Below are 16286 nucleotides of genomic sequence, written 5' to 3'. Positions count from 1 at the left end.
ACTGATGTCCCTCTTGTATAGCACGGTTGCGCGCGTGTGCTGCCGAGTGTGCTGTGTTTATCTCTCTTCCCTCTCTGCTCTCTATATTTCATCTCCGCCATACGCCTCCCATGCGCAAGGTAGCATACCGGCTGCCTATGTGCTGGTTAACCTCCATGCCATTCTTTTCCTCCTCGTTTCCTTCCTTCCTTCCTTATAGGACGGTAGTGGTTCATATCAGCTTTGTCCCCCTTTCCTGCATAGATCATGCTCTTCCTGCTTGGTTTCCACCCATTGGGAGGTTTACCATTCATTATTGCTTTGCTCGCAGCCTCTCCTAATGGCTGCTCTGAGTTTGGTCTTAGTTTCTTTATTAGCATGATTGGGATGCCGTCAGGTCCTGTTGATGTGCTATTAGGAACCCTTTTCTCTGCCCTTTCCCACTCTCGTTGTCCCAGGGGAGTCACTGAGCTAATCAATAAATCCTCATCTGGTACGGTGCAAGCAGCATCTTCTTGGTGTTTAAACTTTTCTGCCACCATTGTTTTCATATATTTCATTGCCGCATCCCCTTCTAGTCTGGCCCCTTGAACTGTAGTTATAAACCTGTTTCATGCTTGTCTTATTACTCAGAGAATTGAGATGGTTTCAAAACTTAGCAGCTGCCTTTCTATCCTTTTTGTTTACTTCCGCCATCCATTGGGTTCCCTTTCTCTTATTCTTGTTACTGATGAAATCGGACGCATCCCATTTTCTTTTCACATCATATTCTGGTTTACCCTTCTGTATGGCATACCTGTGTAGTTTGGAGGCTTCCTGACGTCTTACTATTTCTCTCTTAACTTCCTCACTCCACCATCTCTTGGGTTTGTGTCTGCTCTTCTCGGTTGCTTTGACTCGTACTTTAGCGAGCTCTAACTCAAACAATCGAGTTTTATTTGTGTTCGTCCACTCTCTTTTAGTATCCTCGGTAATTATGTTCTCAATATCTTAAGTTGCTATTTCTATTCGCCTTTCTGAATAAATATTACCGTGTGGTTGCTCGTAATGCCACCTTTTCAATTTTATTTTTCTCTTTCTAAACTCAGCTTGATACATTTGTGATCACTACCTAAGCTTCTGGACCGATATTTATATATGTTCATCACCCTTAACCGATCATACATCCTATGTGACATTATTGCGTAATCAATCCTCTACTGCTGCCTTGCTACCTCCCATGTTATCTTCCCTTCGCATTCCTCGGTGTTGTTGCAAATGATGAAATCATGCCTTTCACGCGTATCCATTAGCGTTCTGCCTGTCGGGTCAGTATATCTCCTATTGGGCGCATTCATATCTTCTAATATAACTACCTCTCACTCTTCTCCTAGTTCGTCAATGTCATTTTCTATGCACTACACAATTTGTTGGTTTTCCTCTCTGGCTTTTGCACTTGTTCACAAGTATACAAAACTCGGGAGCGTCATTTGCCCTTCCTCTTTCCCTTTTAGCCACAAATGTTCCTTGCATCCTGCTTGACCCTTTGCCATTCTGTACTTTTATGAATGAATGCCATAATACCACCCCTTTTTTACTGCCTTCTGTTCTAATACAATATTTCCATGCGTAGTCCGGATCGTAAGGTAGTTGTTCAATGTTCCTACGATGTGTTTCTACAAAACCATGCACCATCGGCCTCTCCTTCCTAAGATTTTCTTCTATTTCTTCCCACTTCAGCCTTTTCTTGCCACCCTGCATGTTAATATAACCTACGAAATTGGCTCGGCCCTCGTGGCTCCATCGAGCTGTGCTCCGGACTCTACCTTAGACATTGCAGCAACTTTGGAATCGTATCTGTCCATACCACCTGTCAGAGTTTCCGTGGTTGTTTCCTCGTTACTAGCTATCATGGTCCCCGAAGGGGCCGCGTGCTCCCCAAAAAAGCCACTTCACGTCCTTCTCACCTTAATGTACGTGCCGCCTAGCTTCATGCTCGCGGCTTTACTGGCATCAATGAATAATTATCAGTGTTGATTTGTATTCCTTTGCATTTTTTTCTTGTGACTATGCTCACTTGGCATGACCTATAAATAACTCACCATGACCAAGCCTATGTGGACTAATCAACAAGGTCTCCCAAGAATCTTTCAGTTTACCAGGTGCGGCTTAACGCAAAGCTTAAATTCTTTTTGTGAAAGTGTCTTCACGTGGTGACTAAGCAATGCAGCTATGGTGAGTCAAGCAAAAAGTTTCGTTACTAGCATGCAGACTGGCAGCGATTGAATATACACGGCCTCATGCTGGACAAGTCGGCAACTAACCTCGCATTTGTTGGTGCTGTCGGTCGGACGCCAGCGTTTCAATTTTGCTTCTGGCTTACTTCTTCGGTCACTTTTACGAGTAAGCGGGTGCACGTGAACGCACTGGCACACAGCAGCCTGTCATAGTGGTCAAAGAATGAATCCCAATAAATTAAAAACAAAGTGTTCACAGCACCGTTCCTGTGCTAGTTTCTGCGCGCTTCGCACGCTTTCAAAACACTATGGTCGCCAGGCGGCACGGAGTCAACCAGAAGATTTGTCCATCCTGGAAGCGGAGGCGCGCACACGTTGAGGCACCCTGCGCACAGAATATCTACCCCATTAGAGAAGAGAAACCGTACCTATGGCTGTAGTATCAAAATATGGGTTGCGATGGCATACGTCGCTAATAGACATCTGCATCGTTAGACAGCCGCAATTTTTTTGTTGCTCATTGGGCTGCCTACTGCTGGATCGCGCTGCCTTGCTGTCGCTCTCTGTGGTACTTTTTTCTAACTGCTAAATCGTGGTTCGCTTGTCTATTTATCATTAGGTGACCAAACTATAAGGCACTAAAAATCTATGGACCATCTCCTCGAAGGAAACACTGATGGTATATGAAGCAGCAGCAGTGCGCACGATGTCAACCCGGTTCACACGGACGTACACACGGGTGCTAGGAGAACGGTTTGAAACAAATTTTTGTGTGGGGTTTACTCGAGGTAACGTTTGTTCGAAACGTAAAGACACGGAAGGCGAGACGGTTTCAAGACTCTTGCTCTCGGCTCCTTTCGCTCGCGTCTCGTCGGCGTTACCCGCGAGTCGTCTGTATTCTCCAACGAGATTGGCATTCTTGACTCGTTCCTCGTCAGTGTCGCTGGTCTTCCACTGCCGACGCTTGCGTTCGGCTTCCCTGGATCACGCCTCGTTGGTGTTGTCGTCGCCAATTGCGAACGTGATCGGGTTCGCTAACCCTTGCAATGTCAGCGACAACCGGGAAAGGTGCGCCCACAATAGCGGTAAGCATGCCACGACGGCCACCCGCCCGTCGGCGCAGTCGCGCGGCAAGCAGCGGCGCGCTGTCCACAATGTCGGCGCCGCGAGATTCCCGAGTTGCGCCCAGCGCGCGCACTCACTGGCTTGCGGCTTCTCACAGAAAGAGAGAGGTGACACGGGTGAGATGGCCCTGCCGTGGTGGTCTAGTAGCTAAGGTGCTCGGCTGCTGACTCGTAGGTCGCGGGATCAAATCCCGACTGCGGTGGCTGCATTTCTCATGGAGGCGGAAATTTTGTAGGCCCATGTGCTCAGATTTGAGTGCACGTCAAAGAACCCCAGGTGGTCGAAATTTTCGGAGCCCTCCACTACGGCGTCTCTCATAATAATATGGTAGTTTTGGGACGTTAAACCCCACATATCAATCAATGAATCAATCAATCACGGGTGAGATGATGCCCATGTGAGGAGTGGGCTCGAGCATCGCGAGTGGTGGAGAGGGTGAAGCGAGGTAGATTACACGTGACGACTGGCGACAGGCTAGAGAGCGAGTGACGTCAAGGCGCGTGCACAGCGAGGGATGACGCGCGATCTACTTAGCACCGCCCCGACACCTGCGGCTTGGGGAGCGCGATGCGGAAGGAGGGACAGCGTTACACAGGCTAGTCAAAGAGCTGCTTCGCTTCAAATAAACTAAGTTTGAAAGCTACGCCATAGAGAAAGTCCGGGTGGTGTTCGCAAGAACTTGTGGCAGTGTAGTCTGATTTTTCTCCTGCGGCCGGTGCAAGTTGTGATTGGCGGTGGCGACATGTGAGTGCTTACCGCGAACGGGGTGCTGTATTCACACATCCCGTCTACGGCTGTCTTTGGCACTGCATAGTTACTTGTACGAAAACGCGTTTGTCATTTATGAAGAGTAGTGTGGAACAACAGATTCATCCAGAGTGAGGTAAGCCGACGAATTGCTCCAACAACGGCGACCGCAATGATGGCTCCGCTTCACTCAATTTGTTTGTAACTTTATTTATTTACTTGGTAATTATGAATACACAGTTGCCGGAGTCAAGTTCAAAGTACAATAAACAACTAGATAGGCTCATGTTTATAGTGATGGGTCTCTTTCAACCTGCGGGGACGGGCTAGTAGAAGGACGATCGTAAAAGAATTTCTGGTGTAGCCTTGCACGTTATCCGAGAGGTCGTATTGTCATGCAAATAAAACTTACCATTCCAAACTATTACTATTACAAGCGGCAGTATTTTGTGGATTTGGCGGAGATGCTTTGACTGAGTATTATATATTTGTCTGACAAATTTACACTACAGCTACAAACAACAATTACAAAATTTCGAGGACACTTGAGCTTCGCCTTCAAAAGTAGCGCGTGTTAGCTGAGTCGGACTCTGTGCGGATCACCTTCTCAATTATTAGCCTAACGTCGGTCTCGGTGCGTGCCTCAACCGTGCTGTGATGAAACCGTACAGTAATTGGCGTTTGGAACTATCGTATAAAGCCTACTACAAGTACAATTGTGAAGTGCCAAATAAGCCATAATCGCTCCTTTGCGAAGCAGCGAGGGGCGAACTGCGTGGGCGTAAGTCAAAACGCGAACATATGTTTGTAACGAGTGGGCGTTTGAAACAGTCAGTCGTAGCGCAGATTGACGCCTGGCGCAATCCTACGACTCTACTACGTAGCATTGCGTGCGTTAAAAAGATTTCTTCAGCTTGGTTTTCTTGTGGACATATTAATACTAAAAACTTCGATTAGATGCCATTCTAATTGTTTTTATTATGTGTCTAACATTGGCATGTCTCTGGGGTAGATCACCTGATAGCCATGCAATCATTCTGGGTTGGATTTTCAATCGTAATGAAGTTGTTTATTGCATATTTTATTGAGAGCTTTGTGATTTTTTGGTCCAGGAAAAGGTGCTGTTTTTTCTCTCACAAGCGGAGACGCCAATACCGACGCCGACATCAAAGTTGCTACGAAACGATTTCATTAATGCTACGACGTTCAAATATTATACATTGCCTAATTATAAATCTGCGTGAAGAAACAAACGTTTATACGACAGCGTAATTTGAAACCACGACCAAGCCACACACTGATAGGTAATTGTAACCTCCAAAAAAAAATAACCCAGGAGAGTGTCCGGGTGAGCAAAACATGCTGAGATTGTGCTAGTCCTTCCGAGGTTTCAAATCTGCCATGTTGAAGATATTCCTTTGCATGCCATATTGTGTTCTTCCGTGGGGTATAAACCAATTATTCTTCAACGTGGCAGGCCTCCAAAGAACATCGACGCAATTCAAAAGTCAGCTGCAAGCTTCGCCTCACCAAGATTGACATCTTACGCAAAAACTATGATGTTCACTTTGAGAATGACGACATCGTAATGCACTACCGTGATCTTTTGATGAACAAGAAGTTTTTAGCTCCCTCGAAAAGCGTAGACTTGCGCCTTGTACCCTTCCGAAGTAGTCACCAGCAATTCCGCCCAAATATTGAAGCAAAAATGTTCACAACCAAGGCACCACATCCCCCGTTCCCCCCGCCCCCTGCACCATAAATGCACACTGGCCAGTTTGAAGGAGCTGCCAGGAATAGCACAGCAATTCGCGGAGATATCAGGTACCACCGTCTCAGCGCAAGCGTGGATAAGTGGTTGGCGGCGCGTAAAGAAATACACACACCAGCGCTTCGTTGCGTGCGATCTGGGCCGATTGTGGGCGTACAATTCCGTTGACTAAAGTTTACCGTTAATATCTATGCTGTTCGCTACTGAATCGGTGCACGAACCCTATGCGACATTAATATCATCCGCGCGTGCAGCGCACTCTCCCTTTCATAGGGATGCTCGCCCTGGGTGACTCCCTTCACGCTTTCGCACTAAATCACATCTTTGTGTTGTTTCTACGTGTTTAGCTTGTGTTCCGCCTGCTACGCACTGATGTAGCGTGAATGAACTACTTATTTGCATCTTTGTCATCTGTATACAACAAAAAAGAAAGAAAGAAAGATCACGAAAAGCCCGCATACCCGTGTGATTAGTTCGGTACTGTTATTAGCAGCCTATGCGCATATGAATTTTTTCTCAATCTGTTCACCATAAACTGTGCGATAGTCAATATTTCTAATCAGGAAAGCTTAGTGGTTGCCAACGCTTTACGCTACACTGGGTTTACCACATGTACGATCATGTTTTTGCACCAGTAAGCATATAAATATCTTATATAGCGGTTCAGCAGAAAGCTTTCATCGACGAATTACGTGCATGACAGTGCTACAACAAAGGCCTGGTTACTGGGAGAAGCTTGTTTTTTTAGACAAACAAGACCACTGCCTTTCGTCGGTCACTAAAAATTCCACACAAAGAGTAAATACGATGTAAAAAAGATAAAATTTCAGTGAAATCATATGACATCATATGTAAGGCATGCCGTCTGATTTATTTTCAGCGTCTTGGCTATATAAAGAGTTCTCAAATCTAAGCACACGGTTGCACATGGTAACTATGTTTTAAGTAAGTACCGATGTGTCGCAATTTATGTGATAGTATTAGTTTTATGTTGTGGTTCCACGGCCAGATAAACATAACTAAGGCTCCTAGCATGATCGATAAAATACAGAGCCGTAGCTGTACACCTTTTTACAGCAGCAAATCAATGGCCTAAGCGTCTTTTTTTTTACAAGCGAGTCTCGATAAAATGCTGCATTCACAACACACCATTTAATAGTCCTCATGTTTGGGAGGATGCCAAGAGCAGTTTGTGATGTGTTTGAAACAAAAAGCAGCACCTACTCTGAAAATATTTTGGTCAATAGAGGGTAGGACAATAATAAACACCACTCTGGAAAGTTGCGTTCGCCGATATTATTACTATCCTTTAGCAGCTGTGCAACACCAAATGCTTTCAGACTTCGTTTCAGGCATGCGTAAATACATTTAGACTCGCGGGGACATGACCGGACAAATCACACTTATATAATGTGCATGACGTACGCACACATACAAACATGATGTGGCCATCACACGACGCCTGGAGCAGTCAACACTTCGCCTCCTGGGCCAGTTGCCGCCAGGTGGCTACTCTGCTTGATCTCACGGCCAATACGAAAGGCACGCGATGTACAATGCTGCCGATACTCAGAGTAGACTCACATTGACTTTGTATTGACAACTGACGCACTGCCTCAAAAACGGCAGGTTTTTTTCTTTGATATTTATTTTTCCATAAACCGACACAGTTGTGTATATGTGGCCATGTTTTACCAGTGGGCAGTTCTTTCAAACATTAATTTTATATTACAGCTATAAATATTTTGTAAATCGCACTTTTCTTATTCCTGAAGCTTGGACTAGTTAACGGAGTGTTGCACATGCCGCTGTCCATTCTTGAGTAACACACCGTGAGTGCACTACATCTGTGGGTACTTTCGCAGAAAATAGAATAAGTGATAACTTGCAAAGTGTGCCTATCATCAATCACAAATACCCCTGGGGCAGCCACGCCCACACCACACAAAAGTGCACTGTACTCCGATGAGGTGTTTTCATAAAGGCTGCTTGCATCCGCACTCGTGAGGCCTCCTTTCTACACAGAAAGCACTTGCAAAAGCTGTCTGGAAGCATTTGACCAAAAGCCCATCACTGGTGACCTCTTGTGCATTGTGCTTGAAAAGTTGGAATGGTTGCTACAAATTTTTTGAGTTATATTGCTTATGATGAGAACGTGACAGCTAGAGTAAGGACGTTTTACGTTTTGATTAGAAAATGTCATTTTTTGGAAGAAAACCAATCACGAGCTTTCTGAAAATGTGGAAAGTGCTAAAAAAAGGCGCAGTTGATGTAACATTTTGAACTCTGCTCTCTGTTGATAGCCGACACGAAGGCTTGTGTGGTGAACTGTGTTAAGCGTAGGTACTGTTTTTTTTTGGAGAACACCTTCTTAAAATTTAGTAGGAAGCAATAGCATTCCTCTTCTAGACTGTTTTTTTTTGTATTCTATAAACTTGACTTGTTTGAGGCTTTTACAGACGTTTTGGATAGTTTTCCGTATAGGCAAGACGGCCATGGTTGAAGTGTCAGGGGTCGTCATAACTACGCTGAAAATGTTCATTCACCTAGAAGCTCCAGTACTTGGAGGTTCAACGCAGTGCATAGAATACAATTACAGGCAAGACATCAATTCATATACTTTGAAAGAGAGACGCATCCGAGCCACTCTATACAGGCAAACTAGTGTGTATTCAAATAAGCAGTACACAAATGCTACGCGAGAATGTCAACTAAAAGCCTGAATAATGTTTAAGTTTAGTAAAAGCACTACAAGAAAGTTGCCGTGAGAAGCATCGCGGTTGGCCGGCACGGCACGCCGCTGTAGCAAACGATGCGCTGAGAGTAACGCATTACCTGACTGCAGCACCGTTAGCTCTCGCGACCGCCGTTTAGCCCATCCTCCTCCGCTAGCCGAGGAGCAGAACTTTGAAGCTTACAGTAATGTAGTAACGTTGACCAAACTGATCTCGACTGGCAAAAACGACATCAATCAAGTAATGTTTGCATCATTTATTTTCCGCGCCGAAACTGGTGCAAGCGATACATACAGTCAGGACCAAACAAAATGAGTGACTCAAACATATGGAGACTTTACAACCTATGTGTAAAGTCTATTGAAAGCTAACCAATATATGCTTATAAATCAACAATGAGATCGCTGAACAAATGTCACTCACATTGTGTTCGCCGTTCGTGTTTTATAGCTGTGTAGCTTCAGGACAAGGGTGATCCTCTCGAAGTTGTGTTGACCTTGATGTGAAGTGAGTGCATGTCGTGAAAGCGGGATTGAAACTTGCACAATGCCGATAAAGAGATAGCGCATTGAGAGAGCAAAGTATTTTTGCTAAATTTGCTGCGTAAGCAACCACAGATTCGCGTACTTCTGGGGCCGAATTCACCAAACTCACCAAAAAATTTTTGCGCAAGAAAAATTTTGTTGCGCAAGTTCATTCACAAAAAGAAAAAAAAACGTCGTAAGAGGCCATCATTGTCGCTTCGGCCACTGCAATAAAGCGCGCTGTGACTGCCCCGGGAATACGCCAGCGATGGTGATGCAGTTGCTATATTTGCTTACATAACAAAAAAGTGCTCGTAGATAGATTCGCGGAAAAAATTTTGCGTAAAAACAGCGTAGCTAAAAAAATGACAAGAGTGGCCGGACCACTTTTAGGAACAGTGTGGCTACTTTGAATCTGCTGTCGCGGCGGTATACTTTGGTGCCTTGGCTGGTTTTCAGTTCATTCTCGACCATTTAGGGCTGCCTGGCGACTGCTGGTGCGTTTTTATTTATTTCGGCGCTGTGAGTTTCATGTGTTGTTTTCCTTGTATGCAATAGATAGTATTTACAACCACCGTAGTCAAATAATTTCGGAGTCGCTGTAATTGAAGAATGCTAATGGGCGTTAATAGCGTAAAATTATTCATGTAGAGATTTGCGGTTGGATGAAAACCAATGTGCTAGGTGAATGGTCGATGCATTCGTACGCGGCAGGACACTAATCAACCTTATTCGTTATGTTGTTCTGATGCGCCCCACCTCATCCAAATAAAAGTACAATTCAAGATTCTAGCCACATTGGAAGAAATTATCACCAAAGAGGTTAATAGGAGCACATTACTTGCATGCTATTGGAAATAAAAATACAGCGGAACTTTTCAGTTAGTGGTTCAGCCTATTCTAGCTGTGGTTGTTCTCTAGTGTACTTCAATTTGCTCTAACCGTCCAATGGGCACGATCTCTGAAATGCACCTGTGGATACACTTTAGCGCAATTGGGCACGGGCGCGTACTTTGTAAACCGAACCGTATAAAGGGTGTGCGTGATTACGCATGAAACTACAAACCAATTAAGCGTTTCCACCTTCAATGTTCAGAAACTGATAGGGGCCGGGATATTAGGGCAAGCAGTCGGGATAAAATGAGCCTAGTAATTTTTAAATGACACCGTACGGGTGCAACCCCTCACGATGCTGGAGCAAACCTCGGCTGAACTCGTCTCTGCGACAATTTCCAGCCGTTAAACTTTGCGCACGACTATCAATCAAAGGTAGAGCGAGCCACAGAAATTCATTTTGCGTGACGCAGCGACCACTTGAACTGGGAAAAGTTGCGTTCCGAAGCCGAAACGCCCGTTGCATGCTGTGACCGAAACATACGACAAACGCAAGCAGACGATGGCTTGGCGGACAGACGCCGCTTGTGATTGGTTGTGAAGCAATACCCTCAAATCACCTCACTCCGTGACGTTGCCAAAACACTTCTTTCATCTAGCACGCCTGTCGTGTTCGTCATATCAGCCCCATCGCACATAAGCGCAAGTTTTGTCACGCTGTGAAAAATGCGCAAGTACATACTAAGAGCTTTTTTACGTGCTGCGCAGTTGTCGAAAACAACATGGTGCTGTAAGCAGCGTATTGGTCAGTGCGAATTTTAACAAACGCCTCTTGCTTGAGTTTCTTCAGTGTTTAACTGGATGTGTTGCGATTACCACTGCTTCTTTGGTGATATTACGCGGTGTGAAAATCAGCGGCAGTATATCGTTATACGGTGCCGGGAAGCGAAGCGTGTGCCTCGGTGTGTTTATCATGCGAGATCGTCGCCTGTGTATCAACGACAGCTAGCACCCGAGAAGTCTGCAATGTGTGTTTGTGCACTGGTAACAGTTATTTCGCTTCACTATCTGGTCTCCCAGTTGGGTGCTGCATGACATTTCGGATTGACAGCGTTTTGGCACGTTACTTTAGGGACCCCAATTACGTACGGAAACGTATGAATTACCCGCTGTGTTCGGTTTTTGCTTCGCCACTGGTTAGCTCGTATATTTCTATTTTCTTGTGAGCAGTCTAGTGTTCGGGAGTGAAATGATGTTCGTTGTGAACAGTGGTGCTTTGTTGACGTTTCCTAGACTTGTGAAGAGGCTGTACTCGTGTGACTAAAAATTTAAAGACAGTGATCATAACTATTTTGCCGTGCAAAGTTGCGGTGGCGGGGCTTTGCGTTTTTGTTTGTTAACTCGTCACTTCTCCTTTTTGTGTTAACCACAGTCCAAGTGCCGTGCTGTGAAGAACCGAAGCTGCGATGTGCTACATTTTGTTGTGGATCATGTTGCTTCGGCAGCACGCCTAAACTGTTTTACGGTAAGAACGTAAGAGTTCAATGTACCAACGAGAGCCCGTGAACGTCAAGCTTCCCTCTGGCCCTCGGAAAGAGCAAGGATTTCACCGGTGCCTTGCTTTGAATTAAGTTGTAGGACAGTACCGGCTAGCTACAGATTTCCGAGATCGTCTGGCATCGTTTTGCACGGCACTAGAGCCTTGACAACAGCGGCTCATGGCCAGTTCTTACACTATTTGAATGAACGTTCACGCTTGACCAGCCTTTCATTGCTATGTCATCGGCAGCTTCCTGTCTGCAGATGTTCGTTGCCTAAAGGCCCCAATGCAAACTTGGTACCTGATGACCCTGACTTTTACTAAATGCTGCCATCGGTGAGTTGACCTTGCGGAAGTAGATTTGTGGCTACTCACACAGTACTATAACGTGTGCGAGTTTTCCAGTCCAGCAGATGTATTGATTGCCTATGTTAAGTTCAAGCATGAAAAATGTACTACTGCTGTTATATACATATATTGTGTAGAGGGGGCAAATAAATCATCAGGTTTTTGTGATTTGATAGAAGCGAGCTCTTGTTTTAATATTAAGAGGGCCCTGTCTATTTAACACGTTTGATAGTCGGAAATGTAATGTAAATTTATTTTCCAAGAGCGAGGATGCACTTGATGAATTTGTTATTAAAAAATAGTTTTATATACGATTACCGTGTGGTAGCATTATACTTCTTCTGGACCTACATAATGCGGTATGTAAATTTTACATGTGGCTTCAGTTTGTTTCAAAGTGATTATAGCAGATTTGAACACTTTGACAAAGTGACAGCTTCGTCAAATAAGTATTAGCAGTGAGTACATTTAGTGATTGTTTTTAAATATATCGTTTATGATCCTTCACAGAGTGCTGAGTTTGTTAAGGTCCTGTGATGTGTCGGTTGCACGCTCTGAGACACCAAGCCTTCTTATGACTTGGAGAACCTATACAAAAATAGGAAGGACACGTGCTCCCTAAATGTGCAAGTCTGTGTCACTGCCGGGACTGTAGTCATTCAGCGGACCTGGAAGTGGCCTGTATGGCAGCCTCATGTGTAAGGACTGTGATATGCCTGGGAGCTTCAAGGACACCAAACTGCCTAATGGCTGATTGCAAGGTTAATTTTTTTCAAATACATACGAATATGTAAACACCACTTACATTGCGCAAATTGAAAACCCAAGCATGGTTGCTTAAATAGGGTACCTGTATTATTTTCACACATATTGCTTATTGAACATTAATAGAAGTAAATTGCGAGATAATTGAAAATATTGAAAGTGGAAAGGCCTGAAGCTTAGGAATGAAACTCCAATCATCTGATTCTGAAAAGCTCGTTCTTTTGATCGAGCACAAATACTTTGATTCCACATTGAGCTCTCGAGCTTGTGACTCATTCTGTGGAACAAGTGCTCTGCAAAGATATAGCAAGTGGGTGAAAATTGCTTGGCTGTTCACAACTTGCTATGAATAGACCTTTTGTACAAGCCTCAGACGACTTAAAGCCGGTAACTCCGTCTCTTACTTGATGTAGCTTTTTCTGCCTCAGTGCTGTGGCGTGTTGTGTTTTAGCCGAACGTGTTTATCACGATTGCATAGTGACCTATTTTTTTTCTGCAAATTGAGCCTGAATTAGGTATACATTGTTGATCTCTAAAGGTGACGCTTGGTGTGCCTCCAAGCTATGGCTTCTCATCTCCCTGTCTGTGGCTAGCCTACTTGTGCAGCAGTGCGATGCAGCCAGCACCCATGCAAGCCAATCATACAGCGCTCCTTTGGCGTTCTGTGCAGGACACAGCATATATATCTAGCAAGACACAGATATCAATAATAATGGTGGGTGTTGGTGGTACCTGTAGAAGCCCGTTGTGTTTGTTGCGTATGATTATTTCCCCCAACGAAGTGCATTTTTGAAAGGTTTTTTTGGAATAACAAATATGAACAGCAAGCACACTCACAATCCACAATTGCTTTGTGTCTTCTAGACTGCACGCCCTATGCTGACCGGGCTATGATAGATAGCTTCGAAGTCATGAACATTAGCTGTTGTCCTGTAACGCAGTCTAACTTGTGTTCCCTAGTCAACTTATTTGTGGTCGGCCTCTCGCACCGGCTGTAAAGTCGAAATAGAAGATAGTTTATTGGCTTATTATGCCTGGCAGAAGTTTCTTGCCCTCACATAAAATATTGTAGTACCACCTGTTGTATCGTTATAAAATATATTTTTAGTCTTGACCCTTTACGTTTGTGACTTCCTTTCTTTCTATTCTTTTTGCATACATCTCATTGGCTGTTGAAAATACGACATCTGTAATTATGAGCACATATTTACCATATGTACACTTTTGCATATAGCATGGTTGTAACGATGGTCTGTACTTTTCTCAGTTCCAGAAGTAACAAGGGATCAGGTGCTCCACGGTCATGTACAGTGTGTCACGAACAGAGTACAGAAGACTAGCAAGTAGAAAGGGACAGTTAGAGACTGTGTTTACCTGAAAGTTCACGACAGCAGAAAGAGAAAATTGTGATGTCTGGAGCAACTTGAATTGTGTACATAGTAACATTCTGTGCAGTTGCAGTTTAACTTCTTAGCAGTTCATTATTCAGCAGTTTCTTTTTCGCTTGAGTATTCGAAATATAATTATTTTGCATGGAAGATGCTAAACTATGACACTAGTTTAAAGGCTGCTGTAATGCTAGTGGGCAAATAAATTTGAGCTCAAGTTTTTAACATGCATGTTAATCAAAGTGCCTACGTGTTTCTGCATTTCACTGCCATCAATTACGGCATCCATGGTCAGCAATGATAACAGTGTTTGCATTCTTTGTAGTGCAAGAAGTAAAATCATTGATGCGGTAATCTTGCACTTACTCGAAATAATCCTTGAGTATACACACATCTGTAGAAGAATAATGATGTCATGTGTGTATAGGTTCTAGGAAGTGCTTCTACGTGAAATATTTTACTTGGAAGGAGGAAGATTATCATTACTCTTAGCATATCTAACACTACAATTTAGTGCTTGTGTAACTTTATCCCACTGCCTGCCTGTCCTTCAACAGTCTACTTTTTTGTTTCTACTGTGTAAGTGTGACTTTCGCTCGGATAGGTTTGTCCATACTGTAATTGTGTACTATGTAAATGACTTATCATCTATGCAGCTTTCCTTATATTAGAACTAAAGGTATCTATTTGACTTTATATGTAGCTATATCTTGCAATTAGTTCACTTTTTCTTGGTGCCTGTACCATTGTTTAGCCCTGCAAAGGTACTAGTATGCTCTAAATATTGAAGCTGGCATATTACATCTATTTTGTTAGTGGAAGTAACAATGTGTTTATAACCAATATTACTATTCTCAGATGACCTGTAAAAACTTTATGGAAATGTATTTACATTTTTTGAACTGCGCGAAGGTAAATCTTATGTTCTTTTGTTGTGGTCCCTGTTTCATGCAAAAAAACCTAATTACTTTGTAGTGGCATAGTATTAGTTGTGAGTGTAAACATATGTGCTCAGCAACATTGCAATTGAGTACATCAGCAAGACATACAAGCAGTGCACTGAAGCATCACTTCACATACTTGGTGTATATTCTTTGCCCACCAGTGAACCAAATTTTTTTAAGCAGACTAACAGACAGCTGTATGGAAACTGTGCTGATCTTGAAACTTTGAAGACTTTTGAGGAGCGTTTTGGGGAAATTAAATCGGGTTCATAGCTGTCAATATTAACACTGTTTGCACCGAGGAGCTTGGTAGCTTAGAATTGTATTATTCATGTACTGGTGTATAATTTCTTTGTGCTGTGCAGACTTCGCAGACCATGTGTCCTACCAAGCTTCGTTACTGTGTTGTGAACGAGCCGAGCTGTGCAAATAAACAGATTATTATGGCAGACATGTACCAAATTGTGATGCATAGTCCTTTTCTTTAGCATGACTTCGTCGAGGGCTTTCTTCTTGTGTTTACTTGAAAAGCTACTTAAAACTGGGCAGCAGCAGAAACTACGCATGAAGATTTTCCAAGATAGTTTCATAAACGCCGAGTTCAGATAACAGTGCTGGGGGATTCCTCTCGTATGTTACTTTCTGTATATTCAAAATGAGTGTATTAGAATTGTTGTTATATGGCCGTTCATGTTAATATTCACACCTGATTGTATGTATGTATGTATGTATGTATGTATGTATGTATGTATGTATGTATGTATGTATGTATGTATGTATGTATGTATGTATGTATGTATATGTGTGTGTGTATGTATGTATATGTGTATGTATATGTGTGTGTATGTATGTATGTATGTATGTATGCATGTATGTATGTATGATGTATGTTTTAAATCAGATACGTTTGTCATAGATGAGTAAGTTTGGCAATGATTTGGCTGAATTTATTTCTTTTTTTTTCTTCTGAGCCAACATACTTTTCCAGAGAGAGAGAGAGAGAAAGACTTTATTCAACACAACGGGCTGGCAATTTGGTATCGGCGGCTTTAGGTGGCGGCGCGTAGTCCCTGGACTCTGGTGGCTTCCTCGGCCTGCGGGATGGCCCAGAGTTGGTAGTTCAGCTCTGGGCTTTGGAGGGCCGCCTCCCAGTGGCGGCGACGCTGACGAAGAAGGTCCCCCGCGGCTCCCGCAGCCGCGGGGTGGCGGCAGGAACGAGTGATCTCGAGGCTCCCTGTGATTTCGTATTGACGGCCGCTATAAGCGCTTTGCGTTTGGTGGCGTTTTCATGATTGTTGTCGCCGCCAAATTTCCAGAGCATGTGGCTCACCGTTTCTCTGAGCCCGCTCGCTTCACACATATTGGTGGGG

The 16286-nt window shown here is 43.8% G+C and overlaps 1 protein-coding gene and 1 long non-coding RNA gene across 3 annotated transcripts in view; both read left to right on the top strand.

Moving 5' to 3' along the window:
- LOC142770398 (uncharacterized) overlaps positions 1 to 16286 on the top strand; it is a 169642-nt gene that overhangs the window by 44388 nt on the left and 108968 nt on the right. The gene's annotated exons all lie outside the window — the stretch shown is intronic.
- On the top strand, positions 10679 to 15367 carry LOC142767906 (uncharacterized). The gene is made up of 2 exons (XR_012885138.1): positions 10679 to 12580; positions 13852 to 15367. It is a non-coding gene; the product is annotated as an uncharacterized LOC142767906 (long non-coding RNA).

This window comes from Rhipicephalus microplus, chromosome 1, assembly GCF_043290135.1.
Source record: "Rhipicephalus microplus isolate Deutch F79 chromosome 1, USDA_Rmic, whole genome shotgun sequence".
NCBI classification, from domain to species: Eukaryota; Metazoa; Arthropoda; class Arachnida; order Ixodida; family Ixodidae; genus Rhipicephalus; species Rhipicephalus microplus.
This window is presented reverse-complemented; position numbering and strand designations above follow the sequence as displayed.